General features: G+C 41.8%; 1 long non-coding RNA gene across 1 annotated transcript; it reads right to left on the bottom strand.

The window, feature by feature from the left end:
• Window positions 1-401: 401 nt before the first annotated feature.
• On the bottom strand, window positions 402-8,011 carry LOC124031659. Its single transcript, XR_006838153.1, has 4 exons — window positions 7,623-8,011; window positions 6,212-6,456; window positions 6,022-6,110; window positions 402-2,735 (listed from the first exon to the last, which is right to left on the bottom strand). It is a non-coding gene; the product is annotated as an uncharacterized LOC124031659 (long non-coding RNA).
• Window positions 8,012-8,331: the final 320 nt, after the last annotated feature.

Genomic DNA, 8,331 nt, shown 5'->3' with positions numbered 1-8,331 from the left:
CTTACATAAGACTGTGGCTTATATGATCTTTTGCTCTTTCTCTGCTGATCCATTTTGAGGTCTATGTTGGAAGAACACAGGTTCTAAGAAGAAACTCCCCCACAAATCTTAGGTCAAATTATTATTAGGTACACACGGTATGTTTAAATTGTTTCATTATCATGAGGGAGGGAGTCTTCTATCCATTCATGGCACGGACACTTTCCCTGCTGGAATGAGATGCAGATTTGAAAATTGTTGAGATGCTGTAACCTTGACTACCTAGCATTAGAATGTGTATGTCTAGAATTAGAACTAATGATAATTCTATGGACTAATGACCCTCTAATTATATTCATGGACTCAATAAACAATGTTAAGTATGAAATAAAAATAAAATCAACTTCACAACAGGAACAAAAGATTTTTCATGTTATTTACACTTGTTACATAATTTTAAAAAGTTGTTTTGGTATTTGTATGTGACATACATATATAATTGATAAACTATTGCTTAGACCAGTGGTATCTGTCCTCTCTTGATTGAAGTGATAAAAAAAGTAACCCTTGAATTACCAGGTAAGTTGACTGAGAACCGAGAATGTAGCCAGGACACCAGGGTTACAACCCCTACAATAAGTGGCATGGGATCTTTAGTGACCACAGAGAGCCAGGACATCCATTTAACATCCCATCCAAAGAAAGCACCCTACACAGGGCCATAGCCCCAATCACTGCTCTGGGATATTATTTGTTTTAGACCAGAGGAAACAGGGCCTCCTACTGGCCCTCCAACACCAGTACCTGCATCATCTGGTCTCCCATCCAGGGACCAACCCTGGTTAGTTTGAGGCAAGCCAGCAGTAGGGTGCATGGTGGTATGCAGCTGGCCAGGTTTCCTAAGGTTTTAAGGTACACAGCTGTGTATTACTACATTTTATGACATTTGAAATATCTCTATTTCTCTGAAACCTTTGTGAGTATAATGTTTACAGTTAATTTTTGATTGTTTATTTCACTTTTGCTTATTATCTATTCACTTGCATTGGCAATGTAAACATATGTTTCCTATGCCAATAAAGCCCTTTGAATTGAGAGAATAAAATGTGGTGGCTTGGATAATTGGAGACTGACAACTTGACAGGACATAACACATCGATGGGAAGAGCCCCCGTTGCTCTCTAAACTCTTTCTCACTCAAAGGAGCACTTACAAAGGTGATACTAACTAATAAGGAACACTAGGCTGGGGTTGCTCACTCTGTGCTTTACCTGTGTTTTGAGTTGTAGACCTGTTGATGCAGGTTTGTATAGTGTTCTCAGGTTGGTGTTCAAATCCTTGTGTGTGAGAGCCACTGTGTGTCCAAATTCCTCTTTAGCTAGCAGGGGTGGGTGGGGGATTTGGCTTTGTGATCCTCTGATCACATTTCTTTTAAAACTACCCAACACCACCTCACCAGCCTGGCTCCCTCTACACTATACTTCCATTCTTGGTTACCAAAGGAAGCTTTGCCTAATCTCTGCACCCATAACAAACATGAGGTGAGGAACTCTGAAAGTCAATGAAGGAGTGGATATAATAACTTGAGTCTTTGTGAAATGGTATGGGTGGCAGGTAGCGGAGCGGTTTTAGAGCATTGGACCAGTAACCGAAAGGTTCGAATCCCTGAGGCCAACTCGGTGAAAAATATGTTGATGTTCAAGGCACTTAACCGTAATTGCTCTGGATAAGAGCATCTGCTAAAATATGGAAGAGAAAAGTAACCTTTCATTAGTTGATATACAGTAACTGAGTGCTGTTAGTGAAGTGTTTTAGCCTATTGTTGTTTTCTCAAGTCCAACCCAGAAGCATGGAATGATGGAATTTTAGAACAATATGGGTGTAGTCACTTGTAAAAACACCACTTTGTTTAAAAAACTTGTTTTAATCGGCTGAAGACTGTTGCCATGTTTCCACATCGAATAAGTGTGCTTTCACGGGCACATAAACTACAGGAATTCCACCTGTGCTTTCAATCACTCGATGCCAAGGGCAGTTTGAGGTAAACCAAACTCACTAATCTAGGCCATCAGTCTTGTGAGACCACACCATACAGTATACGTAGAATGTATGCACACATGACTGTAAGTCGCTTTGGATAAAAGCGTCCGCTAAATGGCATATTTTTCTTTTCTTTTTTTTTCTAGATGATTGTGCTTTGGAGTCTTTGTGCAGTGTCTGCTGTGGCTGTTTCATAGTGTCCCATTAGCTGTTTATTCTTCAGGAGCTGGATGATGGTAAATAACTCACTACCAGGGCTGAAGACCTGGAAGGTTAACAGAGAGAACAGATACCCCTACATACTCCCTTGAGAGTATCATAGCACACACCATATCATAGCACCACCACATCCTGCCCCTGAGTAATAGGAGAGTAATTACCATGACTATATAACCTGCTGTATCTAAGCACATTAACACATCCTTCACATCTCTCCCATGTTCGGTAATGCTTCCCACTTTCTGATCACGTTGATTAATAACAGTCCCTGTGATTTCAGATTACCACTGTAGAGTGAAGCTATATCAACGCTAGTTATGTCCCTGTAAGTACTCTGTCTGTCCATATATCCATTCATCAAGTCAGCGGTCTGCTTTTCAGGGGGCTGTACAGAGCCAGACTTAATCTGTAGCCAGGGTCCTTTGCGCAGCACCATGGCTGACTTCTGGAGGATGGTGTGGGAGCAGCATGTTAGGATCATCTTCATGGTGACCCCCCTGAAACAGAAGGACATGGTGAGTGAGGGATTTGATTGTGATTGGACACTGAACAATAATCAAAATGTAGAAAATCTTCATGGGTAATATGTTGATTACATTTACAGCATCAAGTTCGACCAATAGACGTGCATAGTTCTTCTGGTTTCACAATTTTCAGAATGCTGCCCATGAATTTAGGAAGAATCTTCATAAGCATATTCTTGCCACTTGATTTGGGTGCTGCAGAGTATGGGTGTATCTAGCAAAATGTGTCAGAAGTGTCACATTTCCTGCTGTGCATTGTCGTGGAAATTTCCTGTATTACCAAATCATGAGAGAGCAAACCACTCACAAGTCAGAGTTATCATAAAGTCCATCTTTAATTATATGAGCTTCACCATAGCCCTGTAACTCTCAGATCAATTCAGTGTGTGTCCATAAATGAATTCTCTGAGAGTGCTTACATAATGGCAACTGAGATTATTTATAGCAAAGACACACATAGCCAGACAGCATTGGCTATAAAATATCATTCAGTTTGGTCTCCTAAACTAAGTTCTTATCTCGTTCTTGGTACCACTTAGAACCAAAACTTTACCTCATCCAATGGCATATATCAATTGTCAATTCTAGACACTCCCAACAAAAATACAACCCATCCTGGACAAGCTCACAGAGACAGTGAGCCTCCTAGGCCATATACTAAATCAAGAGAAAGGCAATCTCAGAGGGGACAAATAATAGTTACAGACACATTCCCATAAGAAGACAAGCCTGACCTCTCCCCTCTCTGGGGCCCAAGTAACTTTTCCCACATACGCATACTTATGAACATTGATAAAACATCTTATTTATAAATGTTACCTAAAGAATTCTGATTCCGCTACCACAGCATGCAGTCGTTTCTCTACTTCTATTAGTTAGACCATGTTACTCCAGGTGCTGTATGACGAGTACTGAGTACGGAGTGGTAAAGGTTACCACAGTGTCTCGTAAACGGGGTCCAGATTATTTCATCACCATCATTCACTTACAGGTGAGGCCAAGATCGTCATCTATTTTAATGTAACACCATTAGTCTCAGCCATTGGTCGACAGATTTAGACTAATTCCAAGTTTAATCGTCTGTCTGTTGTGTGTGTGGTAGAGTGTTGATAGTGTGTGTGGTTGTGTTGAAAGTGAGTGTGTCTGTGTCTGTGTTTCCGAGGGGCTGTCCCGTAGACAGCACAGTATTACTACCCTGTCTAGCTGGACCAATGGCTGAGAACAATGGTTGACAAACCAATGTAAAAAGTGGTTTGTCAACCATGACTGTAAGCCTAGCTTGAAAAAAAAAAAACATTTTCAAACAGAAAACCAAAGTCAGTGTTCCTAAATGACAAATTCATGTGGCACCTCTTCCATTTTCAAAGTGTTTTCTCCCATTTGCTCCAATTGAACACAACCCTGGTCAGAGGGGCCAAAGTTCTGCAAGTCATTCACTGCCACTGTGGTGATAGTTAAAGAGGGCACTATGGCCTGAGCATTATTCACTGTGCCTCCAGCCAGCTCAATGAGGTCACCCCAGGTCTGTTCAGTCCAGTAACGCAAAGCTGGCAGGAAAAACAGAGAGGAAGGTACATCCTGAGTGTGAACTTTCAGGTGACTCCATATACCTGTTCACGTCTGGGAAATACTCAGGTAAGGAAAACAACTATGAAAGTGAAAGAAAAAAAAGGAAGAAACTGCAGAGGCATAATCATGACAAAGAGAAACAAGTAGCAGTGAGCAAGACTGGTTAACAAAACAATATCTAGAAATACAGTGCATTCGGAAAGTATTCAGACCCCTTGACTTTTTACAGATCTTGTTATGTTACAGCCCTATTCTAAAATGGATCAAATAATTAAAATCTTAATCTACACACATTACCCCATAATGACAAAGTAAAAAGTGTTTTTACAAAAAAATACATATAAATTAGCAAAAATTCAAACAGAAATCTGTTATTTACATAAGTATTCAGACACTTTGCTATTAGAGTTTAAATTGAGCTCAGGTGCATCCTGTTTCCATTGATCATCCTAGAGATGTTTCTACAACTTGGGAGCTCCGAGATTGGATTGTGTCGAGACACAGATCTGGGGAAGGGTATCAAAAAATATCTACAGCATTGAAGGTCCCCAAGAACACAGTGGCCTCCATCATTCTTAAATGGAAGAAGTTTGGAACCACCAAGACTAACTAGAGCTGGCTGGCCCGCCAAATGGGAGAGAAGGGCCTTGATCAGAAAGGTGACCACCAACCCGATGGTCAATGACAGAGCTCAAGACTTTCTGTATGGAGATGGGAGAACCATCCAGAAGGACAACCATCTGAGCAGCACTCCACCAATCAGGCCTTTCTGGTAGAATGGCGAGACAGAAGCCACTCCTCAGTAAAAGGCACAACAGTCCACTTGGGAGTTTCACAAAAGGCACCTAAAGACTCTCAGACCATGAGAAACAAGATTCTCTAGTTTGATGAAACCAAGATTGAACTCTTTGGCCTGAATGCCCAGTGTCACGTCTGGAGGCACCATCTCTATGGTGAAGCATGGTGGTGGCAGCATCTGTGGGGATGTTTTTCAACGGCAGGGACTGGGAGATTAGTTAGGATCAAGGGAAAGATGAATTGAGCAAAGTACAGCAAGATCCTTGATGGAAACCTGCTCCGGAGCACTCAGGGCCTCCAACTGCGGCGACGGTTCACCTAACAGAAGAACGACCCTAAGCACACAGCCCGGACAACACAGGAGTAGCTTCGGGACAAGTCTCTGAATGTCCTTGAGTGGCCCAGCCAGAGCCCAGACTTAAACCTGATCTAACATCTCTGGAGAGACCTGAAAATAGCTGTGCAGCAATGCTCCCCATCCAACTTGACAGCTCGAGAGGATCTGCAGAGAGAAATGGGAGAAAATCCCCCAAAATAGGTGTGCCAAGCTTGTATGGTCATACCCAAGAAGACTCAAGGCTGTAATTGCTGCAATAAAGTACTAATGGGTAAAGGGTAAATGTGAAATAATTTTTTTTTGTGTGCAAAAGTCTAAACCTGTATTTTCTTTGTCATTATGTGGTTGCGTGTGTAGATTGAGGAGGAAAAAAATATTTGATCAATTTTAAAATAAGGCTGTAACGTAACAATCTGGAATAAATCAAGGGTGTCTGAATACTTTCTGAATGCACTTTAATAATTGCCACTCATTTTTAGGAGAGTGGCAGTGAGACAGACAGAATGATGAGGGAGAAAGAAGGGAGAGAAAGGAGAACGAGGAAAAAGTCCTGACCTGTATTATGTCTTGGCCTTTGCGGCTGTGGTCATATGGGGCGAGAGCTGCTGCTGTTATGACATCACCTTTTGCTGGGACACCTGTACCTGAAGGTAGAGCACAATGCGGTTATAATATGGATAATGTCAACAACTCCATCTTGTCTTTCACTAACTGTACCTTGTCTTTCCTGCCCTCAGTCTCTTACCAGACAGACAGTTCCAACAGTGACCCAGCCACCTCGTTGCTGTCTGTGTAGATGCAGTTGACCCCATGCTGGTAAACCATGGTGGTGGTTGTAGTGATAACACCTGCCTGCTGGTTGAACTCCTGCAGTGCCTTTGAGCTCTTGTTGGACAGGGACTCCAGGAACTCCTTCATCCGATACTGGGGACACTGTGGACATTCAGCCTCACTAGCTCTTCAAACAAGCCTTCCATACTATTCGCTACTCTAAGGTGACAAACGAGATTCATGTCAATTAGTATTGTACCATAACTTACTGTCATGAAGACATACGTTACAATGGCTGTACATCAATGGGGTTGTGGTACACAGCTAGTCAGATTTGGTTGGTTCACAAGAAACATGCTTCAGTTTTGATGGAAAATAAAGTTTTAGATCAATAATATTTGCTGAGGAAAATGTTAACTATTGTGGCCGTCCACTCACTGAAGATAGAAGGATCTAGATTCCTTTTCAGCAAGTGTTGCTTCCAGTATGACAGAACAGTGTGCCACGTTGAATTAAATCGAAACGGTACTGTACGGCCAAGGGTGTATTCATTAGTCGAACTCTGTTGCAAAACATTTGGTCTGTTGCAAAGGAGGGAACGTTTAAACAAAAGTCCTTGCAGCAAAGCTAATATAAGAAATGATTCCAAGTAAATGTTTGCTGTGCCAATTCCAAAAAGAGTCGATGTAAAAAAAATATATCCACAGGGAAATGCACATGCAAGATATTACCGTGCAGCGCAATTTTAAATTGTCACACCTCGCCATGCCCACCAAACGTACCGCAAACGCTGTTAAAGAACTGTGCACGGTTCACAGTACAACCCGTCATGCAACGTAGCAAACGTGGAAGTGAACTAAACGCCCCTCAGGACTTTGTCAGTGGTTGAATCCAGGAACGTTACACATCAGAAACTAAAGGGTTATATTTGATGGCCTGGGTGGTCGGGATTCAGCGAATGCCTCAAGAAGCTCGGTGTTTTTCTAGTCATAGGAATTAAACCACCACTCGGAACAACTACTAACAGGTAGGGCATGCGCTCGACTTGCTTGTTTCTTTGCTCGAGCAGGTAGGTCAACTTGGGAGAACACCAGATAAAACGATATCAAATTTAACGGGATTAAAATCATTGTTCATATTGTCATTGATAATGAACAAATTACAAATTTGCATTAGTTAGTTACTATTGTAGCGTTTAAGATGGGTTACTGGTGCTGACTAACGTTAACTGCCTACAAAATAATGTGCAGCTCTTGAGCAAATAGAAGATGGCAAGTCAATGAAAGTACAAAAACATATATAATACGGGGGATAGAATAACTAGTTAGTTTAGTATTCCAGATACTGTAACGTTAACTGCAGCTAACTCCCCTCCCTGCGTTTACCTTCTTCCATCCAACGTGACTGTTTGGATGGACACGTCCGTAGAAGCGTTATTCTTGTGCATTGGAGTCACAATTTGTCTCTGTGCTCTTTTATTACATTCCCTTTTCTTTTCCACTCAGATTTCACTGGGCGCCATTTTACAGTTACACTCCAGTCGCAGTGTTGCCAACTCATTTTCTGGGTAAGTTGCTAGAGGCAGGTTGATTTGTTGCTAAATGACTTTGATGTTATTGCGTGATAACGTAAAACTGCGTCATTGCGTAGAATCCACAATATCGTTACTCAAATTGACTGGCCATCTCAGCGAAAAATATGATTTGACATTTGTTCAGGTACAGACTCCCACTATTTGATGTTGTAAGTTCTGTTCAAGATCAAACATTCGTGACCAACTAACTATATTCAATGGGTTTGGCTCGTCGAACCGTACTGCTGCTGCAGTCAGCCAACAATGATTTGCTGAAATTACTGCTGGCTGTGCAGGAGCTGAGTGCCTGCTGCTGACGTCACTCACAGGCACGTGTGTTGTGACTGCGTGTGTGACAGAGAATCTTTTTGTGTCATTTAGAAGGAAAATGCGTGCATGTTAGCGTTTGAGTCACTTTTCAAAAGTTGCTAAAAGTTGCCAGGGTAGTCTGAAAAGTTGCTAAATCGAGCAACAAAATTGCTAAATTGGCATCAATGTCCAGTCGGCCAATCAGAAAGCGT

This window comes from Oncorhynchus gorbuscha, linkage group LG03 (assembly GCF_021184085.1).
Source record: "Oncorhynchus gorbuscha isolate QuinsamMale2020 ecotype Even-year linkage group LG03, OgorEven_v1.0, whole genome shotgun sequence".
Lineage (NCBI taxonomy): Eukaryota > Metazoa > Chordata > Actinopteri > Salmoniformes > Salmonidae > Oncorhynchus > Oncorhynchus gorbuscha.
The sequence above is the reverse complement of the archived record's forward strand: the minus strand, read 5'-3'. Positions and strand labels throughout refer to the sequence as shown.